The sequence below is a fragment of the Melospiza georgiana genome, chromosome 1 (genome assembly GCF_028018845.1).
Source record: "Melospiza georgiana isolate bMelGeo1 chromosome 1, bMelGeo1.pri, whole genome shotgun sequence".
Classification (NCBI taxonomy): Eukaryota; Metazoa; Chordata; class Aves; order Passeriformes; family Passerellidae; genus Melospiza; species Melospiza georgiana.
This window is the reverse complement of record NC_080430.1, coordinates 15,953,364-15,967,792: the sequence shown is the minus strand read 5'-3', so window position 1 is coordinate 15,967,792 and position 14,429 is coordinate 15,953,364. Positions and strand designations below refer to the sequence as shown.

The window sequence follows — 14,429 nt, the reverse complement described above, 5'->3', positions numbered from 1 at the left end:
TCATATGGGTGTACGTTTCCTCTGTGTTAACTAGTCTTTTATTTTTAGCTTTTTTCCCCCCATTTTTTCCTCCCTCCAGCACACTTTCATGTGTCATACTTTAGGACTTCCAGGTACATCTGACAGACCTGATAGCTTAGTCCTTACACTTAAAGGAAAATACTCTCCATGACTGCACTATTTCTGCTCCCCAGCAGCCAGTGGCCCAACACCTTGCACAGACAGCAAATGCTGTGAATTAAATCATCTTTGCAGAATGGTCACCGCCTGACATCATGAACTATTTCCCTCTATTCAATACATACCCACTCCGTCTCTTTTGGGATGCCTAGGAAGCAATAAAGCGGTTCAAGAAAAGGATCCCTGAATACCAAGTCAAAATACAGCTAAAAAAGCACCAGAGGACTGGCAAATGAAAATCTCCCTTTTCCACAGCAATGCTTAGTGTTTCCCTTGATGTAGCAATAAAATATCTGAAGTTTCTCTGTTCCAAGCCGAAAGGAGGTGCCAATTGTATAAACAAGTGATTACTGTCAGGATGGGAAATGTGATTTTTTTTCTTGCACAAAGGTAATAGCTATTTTGGTTTTGACTAGCAGCTGTTCTAAGTAAGTTTAATATCTTATGGCTGTAACATGCCATATAGGATGGACAAGAGGAAAAAATAACCAGGGGTTTAATAGCACATCTGTGGCTAGTTAGTTATGGTAAACTTCGGGTATGTGGTGATTTCAGCATATGTTCCTAAATATTTTCCCAGCAACTGGATCTAAGACAAAACCTGTTACAGTCTTTTGGGGAGTAATTAATGCACCTAATCACTTCAAACCCCACCAAATTATGAAAAAGTATGTTTGATTTCACTGTAAAAAGCACTGATGAATGATCACCTCCAGAAATGAGGCTCCAAGCCCACGACAAGTTCTGTAGGAATGGCAGGAAAGTTCCGATCCTGAGCAGCGACACTGCTGATGGGACATAAAACATAAACAGGGGGCTCCCAGTCAGGGAGGTTTTGAGGCCAGGGAGAATTATAAAGCCATAAAACAGTAATAACTTGCATCGAGCAGAGCACAACTTCCCATTCACTTGGCACAGTGATGACACGCTGCAGTGCTGTTGCTGAAGAGTTGGCTGGTGTGCAGCATGTGTCTGTGTTTTTCCTTTTCCCTTCCCTCTAAATTAATTCATCTGTATTTCCCCCATCTGGCCTGTCTTGCTCATGTTTGTGTGTTTCTGTTTTCCACAATTTCTGTCCATAATGGCCACTTGCAGGCCAGACTTGCAGGCGCTGCTCTTCATCTCCTGAGGAGCCAAGTCCTGGTGCTCCCTGCTTGCCCAGGCTCCTCAGGAGACGCAGACCTGCTCTGCCATGTCCCACAGGATCCTGATCTGAGCCTGCCTGCTGTGACACAGGGATGCTCTGCTGCCTGCTGGGTCCATGCAGCCCCGCTGTGCTCCTGTCCAGGTACCCAACTTTGCACACACAGCCATCAGCAGCTTCTGATCTGTGGTTTCTTTGCCCTTCTCCTTGCAGGGGGACAATAATGGTTCTCTCCTCTGTTGCCCCATGAGTCACCCTGCCCCATCACACTGAGTTTTACCCACCTCAGGAGTCCTACATGGCAGGACAGTGAGTGGCTTTACTGCTCTTTTCTCTTCTGCAAACTCCATTTGTATGCTTCTCTCTCAGCCACATTTAGTTCTTTAAGCCTTTTAAGGATGAAGCTCTAAGCTCAAGAATGTCTGACTATGGTCTGCTTCTCTGGAAAGAGCCAAGAGAGGGAGATCTCCTCAGGCAGCTGCAGGGCTGTGGCCTTTGCAGGGGAGCAATGCTCCATCAGTTTGCACATTGACCATCAAAAGGCAGAATTCTCTCCTGCCTCCTCTGCTTTCCTCATCTTTGCCCTTCTGGCAGTCACAGTCTGCACTGCAGTAGCAACCTGAGACCACAACCCCACTGATCCGAGCACCGGGCAAAGGCACAGCAAGAAGCAACATCTGCCCAAAGAACTCGCTCTCTAACAGGCAGAAGACAAGGGGATGCAGGAGCAAAGGGAGTCCCTGGCAGCTGCCCTGGTGCTGAGAAGCTCAGCCCTCAGACTTCCCAAATCACAGATTAACATGTTACACCAACCCTCTGGGCAATCCCCCTTGGACATTACTTGGGGCTGCCAGCAATCATTTGTTGTTAATTGTGAATCCTGCCCAAGGCATCCCTCCCATTGTCCCAAAAATCATGTTTGCTTTCTGGTGTCTGACTGTGGAGCTATGTTCAGCTCACGTTTTCAGTTTTTTCTCTGTAACAGGGACCTAGGAGCATGGGCACGGATTTCTTTTTTTAGGATCTTTTCCTCTGTTTTTCTAACTTCAAGGTCCTTTGACTTCACTTGGGGGGAATCTTCAGTGACTGCAGGACTCCAGACAAATCTGCAGGAGTGCCTCTTTCCAAGGGCTGCACCTCCCTTTGCAGCCCACAAAGTGTTCTCAGAGGAGATGTAGCAAAAATTAATCCCAGGTGCAGAGAGGCAGGTCTGAGATGTGCTGTCCTCTGTGCTTTTATCATGATCTCTACAGGCTGTGACATCATGATGACAAAAATGTCACTCTGACAGTGTTCAGTAAATGGTCCCATTTCAAATGGTCCGATGGAATGGTCCAGCCTGTTCCCCCTCCCCACTTCCCATCCCCTAAATGCAGGGCCAAAGCAGCTTTCCCAACAGACAGCTGTGACCTGCTCCGTGTGGCACACCATGACTACCCAGCCAGAGCAAAAGCTTTTGACTTGGGAAGCAGGGATTTAAACAGGACTGTCTTCTACAACCAAGGAGAACAAACAGCTCAGAGCTGCAGCCATGCAGACGAGAAAATAATTCTGGAAATTTTTTCTAACAACACAGAGGAGACAAGTATTTTATAAGCCCAGTACTCCCAATTTGCCTGTCAGAGTCAAGATATTTAAATAATGAACTGGAAGTTGTGGCAGCACGGCTTCCTTGATGGAAAACCTTGCTATTGTCACATCCACATGAAGCTGCTATGTGACAAAACTTAAACCTTCTACTGACTGACTACTGTGTCAGCTACAAGAATTCACCACAGGAAAATACAGGAGTTTCCCAACCAGCAAAGCCACAAAGAACTTCACAGGTACCCTGCAGGGACAGGGTGCCAGGGGTCTGCTCAAGGTCCCCCTGCTGCCGGTGGCATTGTCTTTGGTGGCTGCACCATGTATCAGCAGCTGCAGGCTCACACCGCCACTGCTGGAAGACAAAAGGAGATGTCCATAGAAAAGCAGGTCAATGACAATAACTCCCAGAGCCCTGGGAAACCGGGGCACGGGAAACCTGTATTCAGTTCTGGGCTCTCCTGCAGACTTGTGCCGTGACCTTGGACTCATCATGTAACTTTACTGCCCTTGTTTTCTCACTATTAACTAGAGCACATACTGAATAGGACTCAATTTATGAACATGTGTAAGAGCGCTTCGATAGCCTGGGGTGAAAGTCAATTAAGACAGGGCAAGCAGTTGATGGGCCCAGCCAATTACTAAAGTAAATGATTCACAAACATACTCTTTTTTTGAGAGTGTCATTAAACCAAAAGAGATTTGCAAATTATTCACCTGTTTCTAGAGGCTGAATAGATCATGGGGAGGGGAAAGGTGGGGAAGTAGTGCTTCAAAAACTTTTGAAAACCATGTTGAAGAGAAGCCCTTTGGGTGTATAGCCAGGTGCCAGCAGGAACAGCAAGTTTTGGAAAGATCTGCTCATGTCCCTCTCCATCCTTGACACACCCGTCTTCCCTTCCGCAGATTTTCCCTGTGCTAAGAAAGTTGATGAAAGCTGAGCCGTGAGTTGTGCTCATTTGTGGAGAGAGAGAGAGGGAGGGCAGGAGCGGCCCGTTCACCTTTCCCGAGCAATCACACCGACACGCCGCCTCCCGCAGCGCCCGCTGCCCGCGGAGCCGCCCGGGGCGGGCCGGGCCGGGCCGGGCCGCGGGGGACGGGCGGAGATCCGCGATCGCCCCTCCCTCTGTCCGTCCCTCCGTCCCTCGGTTCCTCCCTCCCGCTCCGCCCCGCCCCGGCCGCCGCGGGCTCGGCGCCTCCCGCAGCCGCTGAGCGCGGCGGCCCCGCGGGTCCTGCGCGGCGCCCGGAGCGGTGAGTGCCGGCCCGGGAGCGGGCGGGAAGGGAAGGGAAGGACGGGACGGGACGGCGGCGCTCGGAGGTGTCCCGGAGCGGACGGCGGTGCGCGGCAGCGGGGGCACATCCCTCGGGTTCCCATCCCTCGGGTTCCCATCGCTTGCACCTGCTCGTTCTTCTCTCCCCCCGTGGCCGCTTTCTGTGGCGGGGCTCCCTGCCGGCATCCCCCGGAGCTCGCCCCCAGCCGGGGTCCCAGGGAAGTTGGTCGGTGCCGCTCGCTGGAGCCGCTCCCTTCATTCACCGCCGGTCGCTGTGGTCCCAGCGCCCGGGACCGGGGCTCCGGCTGCGGCTCGGTGCCGGCTCCCACCGAGCCCAGAGGATGTGGCACCAGGGTCTGAAACACCGAGTGCCGTCCCTCTAGGTGTTTATCTGTACTCCGGTGTTTACACAGTAGTTAAATGGCTCTTTGGGTTATTTTACTTTCTGGTGGTTGTTTTAAGCCATGTCCTATTGCAAAGGAGACAAAACCTCGGCTGTTCTGTCAGAAGGAGATCTGTGCTGTTATGTCATTTCATAATTGCCTCAGAATTGCAAATCATGGCCTTAGTCTGCCACTGGATCTGTGCCAAAAGACTCTTGCATCTGTTAAGGATGGGTGGTTGTTTGGGTTCTTTTCCCTTTTTTTTCCTCCTTTTTTTTTCCTTTTTTTTTTTTGGTCAAGAGTTGAGAATAATGGCTTTTTATTGGCATGGTCTCTACACGTTAAGTTACTCCAGCCCCTGTCTTTAAGTGAACACACGATGTAACTGTTCTAAGTAGTCTGTCTGATTCACAGAGTCAAGACATTAAATCTTGGCTAGTGACAATGAGAATTGTGTCCTGCTGAAAAGTATTCAGCTGCACTTCTTTGCGTGAGCTGAGGCAGTTTCTCATTGTTACTTCAGAAGTTCCGATTCTGCCCAGAATGGCTGTTGCTTTTTGTGGGTAACAGACGCATGGAAAATAGCAACCTTCCAGCTTCAAACTAAACAATATCAGATTAATGGCAGAGAAGAGCTCTACAGATCAGAGATGCAGTCACTTGCAGAGCCTTAATTTGTGCCAGCACTTGGTTTGTAATCACTGAGGCTAGATCTGCTCTACCCTGCTATGCTGTGCAGTTCTACCACTCACCATGGTACCACTTGGAGGAGAAAGTGTGGTGCTGCCAGCTATTCCCTTTTCCAAGGATGCTTTGGGCAGCAGGAGGAAGTTGAGGCAGACTGCTGCCATGGGATAGAGAAGCTGGGCATGGCTGTGCCCCTCAAGGCAGGATCATCCCTAAGCTGCACCATCAGGGCACATTAGAATACCAACTAAAACACCAATTTAGTCTGTCATTTCAAAGGCTGGGCCCTTCTGCATCCTCCCTTCCTATGGTGATGTTAAGTGTTTCTCCACACTGCAACATGCCTTTGCCAGCTCTTGGAGAAGACGGATCTTTCAGGGTCTGCCAGGCTGTGTGTATCAACTGGCATGTTACAGTACTATATTGTTCTTTAGATGCATAACTTCACTGGCCTCTTATGACCTAAAAAGCACACAGAAAATAAACAAGGGCATATTGTTCAGTGGGAAGGATGCAGAAAGTTCTTCCACATTAGCTGTTAGTTAGGGAAACACGACTTTTAAGTGTTTCTCCTGATTGTCAGAAGAATGGCATGGCACATGTGAGCTTGTTTTTTGCCAAGCAAGCTCTACTTAGAAGGTGAGGCATTTCTGAACTTCTTGGTCACCTTGGAACTAGTTATGAGTGCATAGCAAAGTCCTGCCCAAATCTTCTCCTCTAATTAATTTGGCCAGAGGCCATCCTAATTAACCTTGAGGGAGTTCAGGGGTGGGAGAGCTTGGTATGAAACAATTGTTCTCTTGTAATTTGCCGTTTACAATGCGTTGACCAAGCTAGGAGCTACATCTCTAAAGTCCTCTGGGTCTCTTGCTGAAGCCATTACACCAGTTTATTTGTTTTTTAACAGATGTTGTTTTCTGATCCTTGAGTGGAAGGGTTATCTTGCTTTCTGCAATCTTGTTATTGTGCTTTGTCGCAAGGGCAAGTGGGCTTGGGCTTGCTGGGGAAACTTACCAGTTCCAGCTGTGAAGGAAGGGGTTGGTCAGCCTTTCAGCAGTCCTGATGCGATTGTTAAGGTCTCTGTGTGAACTGATGGCATCTTTTCACATCTACCTAGAAATAACCCTCAGTTCCTCTGGTACTGGCAGTGCCTGCAGGGAGGGAAAAGCCGCAGGAGCCTCTTTGCCCAAGAGTATTACAGTTAGGATATTAATGGAGTTTGTCAGCCATAACTTGGACTGCCTCAAATGATGACACAAGAGAAAAAATCTGAGATAGTTGAAAAAAGGAAAAAAAAAAGTTAAAGGCTGGGTTCTGCTTTTTGAAAATGCTCATAGCACCCTGCAAGTCACTAAGAGTGTGATGAAGGGGGAAAAATGAACAGCTGCTTCTGGAATTCCAGGATGGTCCATCTTCCCACTTGTGATGGTGACTGCTCACCTTGTTGGTCCAGGGGGCTTATCTGTGCTCAGGACGTGGGTCACCCTTCACCAGCCTGGGTTTCCCTCACTGCTGGGCAGCCCTGCCCAGCACACACAGCTCTTCAGCAGCACAACATCGATCGTGTGCAGCCTTCTCAAGCATCTGTCTAGTTTTCTTCTGTGCTAGTGCATGAAAATGCTACTTTGGCATTTGTTTTCTGGTAGAGCAAGGGGTCAGGGGGAAATCCTGCTGAGACTACCAGTCAGGACACACAGATCCAAGAAGGAAAGATCAAAGGCATCTGTAATACAGGAAGAAGCAGAGGGTCAGTCCGGAAGAGAGGGCATTTGATTATAGTACAGGGGTAATATAAAGGGGATAACACACAGGAGAGGATGGTAGTGTCCGAAAATGAGTGAACAAACAGATGTGTAAGACTCTGCTGAGAATTTATTTACTCTACAAGACACAATCCTTATCTCTTTGAAAGAAGAGAAGACCACACCAGCCTTGGAACACTTCTGCTCCCAGCCACATTTGTGAGCAGGAAAAAGTGTTTGTTTATGGATCCCTCCTCCGTGAGTCCTGGCCTGATGGGCTGGCCTGTCCTGCTCTGATTAGTAGGATGCTAATGTGTGTAATCCTTTTGATCACAGAGCCTGGGCTCTATAAGTCATGCCACTGTCACCTCAAAGAAGTTCAGCCATGTGATAGATCCCTTATTAAAAATTTTTGCTTTGACAGATTTAATACAGTTAGTATTGAGATCCTTTTTTTTTTCTCTTGTACAGATGGAGAGCTTTTCTATTAAAAATACAAAAAATAATGCTTATTCATGAAGTTTTAATGTGGGAGTAGCTTATTAGGACTTTGCCCATAGGTATTTTAGGTAGGATGATCAGCCCAAAATATCTTGATTTTACAATGTGAGCAACAAATGTGATTCCCTGTGCTTTGTTCTACCAGAGTGAACTGCTCCATACAAAACCGTGAACAGCATGGAAACATTCATCTGAGTCCTATAAAGCATCCTCTTCTGCAGCCTCCTTTTTGGGAGGCAAAGAGTTGACTAATTACTCTTTGTGTAATAAATGTACTATTTTGCTCTCCTGTTGTGACAGACAAAAGCTGTCATTTGAGGAAATACACCATATGCTGCCAATTGGTGTAAGGACTGGTTATATCTGGAGCACAGAGTATCAGCGAGCACTCTTTAACAATTGCTCCTTTTCTGAAAAAAATTTGGGCCAATTTCAGTGGACTGATGTGTTGGTCTGTCATCAGTGAAAGCCAGCTGTTGACATTTTGAAAACCAGCTAATACAAACAGTGGTATCCATGCCTGCTTGGATGTCCTCTCTCCCTGTTAGACATTTACATCTATTTGGATGCTCAAGAGCCTCAGCCTATCAGTGCTCAGTCAGGCCTGGATTGGTCCATGGCAAATTTGAAAATCAAACTTATTTTGGATACCAACTCCCATCCATGCGAAGTCAGACATGTTTTTCAGCATTGTGTGACCGCAATACTCAAACACCCACATTACTTAAAAAAATAATCTCTTTCTCTCTACCATTTTTCCTTGGTGAATGTGAGAAAGCAGAGTGTGAAAGCTCCCAACAAACAGCAGCACCTGAAGAGCAGCTGTCACTTGGGGAGATCTGCCCCAGGAGATGCTGTGCACTCTCTCTCGTGCCATGGTGGGTTTGCAGATGCATCTGCGCCGGTGAGATACAAGACAGGAATAACTACCTTCTGAGAGTTAAATAAACTCTTTAAGACTTGTTCCTCTCATCCTTCCCACTTCCTAATTTTATTGGAGACACATTGTATCATTAATTTGTTCTCTGGCACGGTTCCTCCAGGATTTCAGTGAGGTCTTTTTGCTCAAAGAATGCAAAGAGGATGTGAGCTGTAATTTTCACTGTCTGTGAATCTTTGTGTTAGAGAAAAAATGTGAACTCTCCTGCCCGCAGGTAATGAGAGTTGAACACAAAAATTCACATATTTCTTTTTAATTTCTTTGAGGTGGATGGGAGGGACTGGCCTGGGAAGACATGCAGAACCAACATAAAGTTGGCTTATCTTCCAGCAAAGACTTTGGCCTGTCTTCCTCCCATGTAGTCTGCAGAGATGATTATGCATGTAGCACTAGCAGCTTTGAAGCCTTCAGTACAGCACTGGCTGCAATGGAAACTTTTTTGAAGCTTTGCCTGGTGTGTATCCATGATGTGATCAGAGTCCTTTGGTCAGGACCCCCTTCTGGTGTCTCCTCTCCTCTGCTGCCTCTTCTCTGCTCAGGAGCCTTCAACCCGTGGTGTGTGATTTGTGTCCCAGCCTCCCTGTCCCTCCCATCCCTGGAGGGGAAGCAAAGTTTCTTTTTCTACCCCTGTGCCAGACCTGCACTCCCTTAGCACCCCCCTCACTCCTCCCTGCAGTGCAGAGATGTCAGGAAAGGGCGAGTTGTAGCAGGGGGGTGGGGATAGAGGGGAAAGTCACATTGTATTTGAGGGGAGGTGGCTATTTGAACACTGAGAGATTTGTGGGAAAGAGTTTTGATTTTCTTGGAAATGTGTGGGGCATGCCAACAGAACAAGACATTTTTGGGAGGAAAGGTAGCGAAAGAATATTACAAAGTTTAGTTTCCATCCCAAATCCCTTGTCTCTGAGGCAGGATTGCTTCATCTGCACCACTTCTGATAGATGTTCATTCAGTCTGTTCTTGAAAACCTGTATTGATTCACAGCCTGCCAGCATAAACAGTCAATAACTATCATTATGACTAGACAGTTCCTTTTAATACCTAATCTAAATCACCCTTGCTGCTTCCTAAGCCAGTCCCTTTGGTAATCCACTTCTGCAGGGAGTAGGACAAGATTATTGCAGCCTTTTAGCAGCCTGACATATTTAAAACTTGTTATCATCTCTCATTCTCTCACCCTCATTCCTCCACACTTTTCTTCCAACTAAACAAGCTCACTTCTTGTACCCTCTTCTCTACAGGTCACACTTGGCTAAATCTTTTATCATTCCTGTGAGCATCTTGCTTGAGGTAGGGCACAAACTGGAAGTGGGGCTAGGAGGAGTAAAGAGCCTGATGTGTGATGCTCGTCTTGATATATCTCCAAGCTTATTCACTGCTCTTATCATGAAACCATAGAATTGTTAAACTTGGAAAAGGTCTCTAAGATCATTGAGTCAAATCATGTCATCCCTCTTTATGACTATAGCCCCAGAGACTCTTTTGCTGTACTGCCTCTTTTTGTTTTGCATGACATCCTTCTTCTTCAACATGTTTTTTTACACCTGCCTGTATTGAATCTCAATCATTCATTTCAGACTGGGTCTTTGATTTATTAAGATTTTATTCTAATTTTAATCCCTGAAAATGCTCAAAGCATTCCCTAGAGATTTGTAATTGTAATCTTCCTCCTAATTTACAAGTCATTAATGGAAATACTGAGTAGAACAAGACCCCAGGCACTGTCCTTATGTGTCTTTTCAGGTTGCCATTGGACTTGCTACTGTTCCTTGAGTAGATATTTGAAGTATTTGTATGCCTGCCCACAGTGAGTTATACCTCAGTTGTATTCACCTGGTTTGCATATAAGACTATCACATGCATTCATCAAAGCTTTCCTCATTCCAACGTGTGACTTGTGCTGTTTTTTCCTCCCTAGTCACTATGCTCCCAGCTCAGTCAAAGAAGAAAATTAAATAGATTAGGCTTAATTTGTTCTTGACAAGTCTGTATTTTCTGTTTTCTCGTGGCTTTATCATGTGGGAGTGGATGCAGCTGCAGTGCAAGGCAGCAAGCAGGGAGATGGAAATTCTCCTTGGATCGCACACTTGCTCCCTCCTGCTCCATGATAATCAACATTTGTTATAAGTATTTACAAGGGAATTGAATAATAATTTGTCTGATTTGATATCAAAGCAAGGCTGTTTGGTCTATGATACCCCAGATCTGTCTCCTTCCCCCTTTTGTTTGAAGTTGGATAATATGTTTGCCCTTCACTTATCCTTTGAGAATTTCTAGAAGGTATTTACTCATGGCTAGGAGGTAGCCCTGACTATTTCCCTCCTCCTTCCTTACTCCTAGCCTATGCTTAATTAAGCCCCACCAAGTTGGATACATCCAACTTACATTAATGTTCTCCAGTCTCTTTCTCCTGTGTTCTAGAGTATCTTTGCATTAAATAGCTAACATTTGATCATAGTGAACATTATTGTTGGAGGCTCTTCAAAAACATTAATTTTATCTTTCCCGATGGGGCGTGTGTCTGCAAGTCAGTGGATGTGGTGCTGGCTGTTTCTGTGGGCAGGGGCATGGCATTCTGGGGTGGCTGCATGCACATCACCACTGCAGCCTGCTGGTTACAGTCCCATCTGATCTTATTGTCCTGCAAAAGATGAAATTAGCAAGGTAAAAACCTTGTTTAATGTGCTTTTGATAGGCTGTTTTATATGCATACATGCAAAGCCAGAGTGAGAAAACAGGAGCAATTAAAATGTCCAAAGCCTTAGATATTCTCCTGGGATATAGCTCAGGGTTATATTTAGACAGAGCAAGTAGCACCATCTAGTATTGAAACAACCATAAGAACCTGTTTTCCATTGCTCTAGTCTGTCAGGCTTTTATCACTTGATCTGAGACTTTCAGGTTGTGTCTCTCTCTCAGGCTAGGTTTATTTTAATATTGTCAGCTAAACCAATTCAACCATTTCCAAGAAAAACTAGAGGGGAGGAGAGAAGGAATGTTGTTTTGCCCACATTAGAAAGGGGAAAGAAAAGAAATCTTTCAGCTTTTTGATTAAGAGCTGCGGTGCCATCATGTTCAAGAACAGGATCTCTGGTGACAAGGCTTGGAGACATCTGTGCGTGTTCCTGGCAGACTCTGCTTTGAATTACTCCATTTTCTGAAGACTTTTCTCCCCATCCATCCCAGCCCAGCCTCTGGTGCTGAGGAGCCCACGGGTGACCCAGCCCTGTGCTCGTGCCCTCACTGCTCCACGGGATGTGCCAGCAGAACGTGCCTGTGCAGGGCTGTGCTGCTGGAGTGGGAGCATCCCTGTAATGACAGCTCCTGCTTCTTCCAGTGTAGGTGAGATGGGGTCTCCAATCTGGAAGCAGGCACAGAGGTTCTTCTGCTGGAAGTGTAGACAGGACAGTAGGTTTTCATCAGATGGGAAAGGAAGAAATTGGGGTGATGGATGCAAACTGAGGGCTGGCCAGCAGAAGCTGTGAGGGAGGAAGGATGGGCTGACTGCCACAGTGGTGGGCTGTGTGGGAAGAGTGGCTCAACTGGTGGGACCAGGAGACAGGAGGGCAGAGAAGGGATCCTGGAGGAGAGGGGGAGGACAGCAAGAAGTGTTGGTGAGTGTGGGAAGGGGGAAATGAAGGCATTGGGTTACATGGTGGTGAGGAGTTAACAGGGTGGGGGGGACATGGGGCTTCCTGGACAAAAGTGTTGGAGTTGGATTAGATGGACAGAGGGATGGAGGAAAGCACAGTACACAAATTACTGCAACCAGTTTTTTTTGGCTCATCTCAAAATGAGTTTGTGTCTTCATTGTGTGGACAGCTATTTGCCATACTTAGGTTCATGTGCAGAGGCACTAGGTTCTTGCAGCAGTTGTTTTGTGCCTAATTCACTTTTAGAGCTGAGTCCTTCAAAATATCAGGTTGTAAGCACTTCAGACTGGGTGCCTAGAGTCGAGAGGATTGTTTCACTTTAGTCTGTCTGCATAAATATTCTGTCTGGCACATGTCTGATATGAAATGAGAATAATGTCACCCAGATGTGAGTGAAGATAAGCTAGTTTAATGTGTGACCCATCTAGATAATACTCTTTGTAATTCAGATGCCTGTTAGTAACTATATCTTCAAAGCAGTGTTTGAATAGCTGCTGTAGAGACAGGCCAGGAAGAACTGCCATCACCTAGCCTGCACACCAATCAAGGACAGAGTCCTGCAGAATTCAGTAGCCTCAAGTCATGTAATTAGAGACTGCAGCAAATTGTGTGTCCTTGATTTGGGCAATTCTTGATGTTGTATGCTTCATTTTGCAGCATGAATCTTGTTCCTTCAATGTTTTATTTTCTTTAAAGTTGTACAAAATCATTTATATTATTGTTCTAAGTAGTTCTACAGAGGTGGGAGGGCAAAACATGCTCAAGAAGGATTTCAGGGGTTGTATTCAGCCACTGAAAGGGTTACCACTTTCCCCTACATTTCAAGTAGTGGAGGGCAGGAGAAATGTTACACAGAGGGCAGCCAGGACCAACTCCTCTGTCACTCCTGGTCTCCCACCCAATGTGTAGCTGCCGTTCCACTCTGTGAAACTTGGGGTAAAGGAAGGAGCCTGCCAAGGAGCTGCTCAGAGCACCATGGAGCAGAGCACCATGCATTCAATGCCATACAAGTCATTTCGGAGCACAGAGGTAAGACCTGCTTCTGCCATTGCTGCAGGTGTTGGCATTCACCATCACTGGAACTGGTCATCATACAGATGGTGGTGGTACCCCCTGAAATAACAAGGCTTGGGAACTCCTGCCACTGAAAACAACTGCAGACAAAGGCAGATCATAAATAGAAAACAATGTGTTTCCCGCACAGAGAATGAGTCCCAGAAGCAGCTCAGAGGAAACTAGCACCAAATTTCTTTGGGGTGTTTTTCAGGAGTGCGTTGGGCTTTTCTCAGGCCGGAGGTGAGCTCCGTGCTCCTGGAACGAGCACCCCAAGGTGAGGTGCTCTGATGGCGTTTCCATCTGCCGATCCCATTGTGTTCCTCTTGCCCAGGCCGTGGGTCTCCATTGTGTCTGTCTACATGGGGGCTGATGCTGATTTCCGCCGTTCACACTTGTTTCTTTGCATCTGAGAGTGCTGCTGAGAAGTTTCCAGAGAAAAGCTTGGCCCCTGTTTCCAATGTACTGCAGAGTTGTACCGGCTGCCGGGGACAAGTCGGAAACACTGGCAAGATAGCAGGCATCCTCAGGAAGCAAACCCTATCAGAAAGCAGTGATGTCATTGGCAAACAAAACAAATGAGGGCTGGAAAAACAAACTGTTTTGCAGCGTTGTTGATCTTCCCCCAAATTAGAAGCTCTGCACAGCCTTTACTCTGCGGTCCAGACTGACAGATTATTTACATAGAATGCTGCAGCAATGGTTTTGTTACTCCTGCCAATCCAATTCCTTTGATTTTATTTTTTAGGTTTATTTATCTAAGGGAGGGTGGGGTGAGTGTCCTAGAACTCTAGTCAGATTCAGAAAGCTGGCCAGCATCCTTGCACATGATGGGTGCTGACATGGTTGATGTCCTGCAAGCTTTGATCAGGCAGGACTTCTGGCTTCCCTGTCCCTGATCAGGTCCAGTGCAGGAGATGCTACTTCCCCATGACTTCTGCACTGCCCTTTGAGGCTGTGTCCTGACAGTGTCCCAACTAGTGGCCACCTGCCACCACTGCTACTGGCTCCTTGGAGCTTGTGCCATGAGCACGGAGCAGGATTCTCTCCCTTGGCTGTTCCCATTGTGGTGTTGTGATGGGCATAGTGATAGCATCCTTCTCCCAGATGGGCCTCCCCAGCACATGTAACCATGGGGTTTTCCCTTCCACACATGGTGAGTTTGCAGAGCAGGAAGAGACAGTCATACCAGTTCCTCATGGCACACTTCCACTTGCTGCTCCTCACCACTGGTGCCAAAAGAAGGATCAGAGTAAACCCCATGGGCTGGAGGTTTCTCACCCACACAGCT

General features: G+C 46.8%; 1 protein-coding gene across 4 annotated transcripts in view; it reads left to right on the top strand.

The window, feature by feature from the left end:
• JCAD (junctional cadherin 5 associated) overlaps positions 1–14,429 on the top strand; it is a 61,206-nt gene that overhangs the window by 26,911 nt on the left and 19,866 nt on the right. The window contains exon 1 of one of the 4 annotated variants that reach the window (XM_058022478.1): positions 4,097–4,159. The exons of 2 other annotated variants lie outside the window; for them this stretch is intronic. The gene's annotated coding sequence lies outside the window, so the exon portion shown is untranslated. Of the gene's footprint in view, positions 1–4,096; positions 4,160–8,377; positions 8,397–14,429 lie in introns of those variants that run through there. One more of the 4 variants, XM_058022487.1, reaches the window with a different exon arrangement.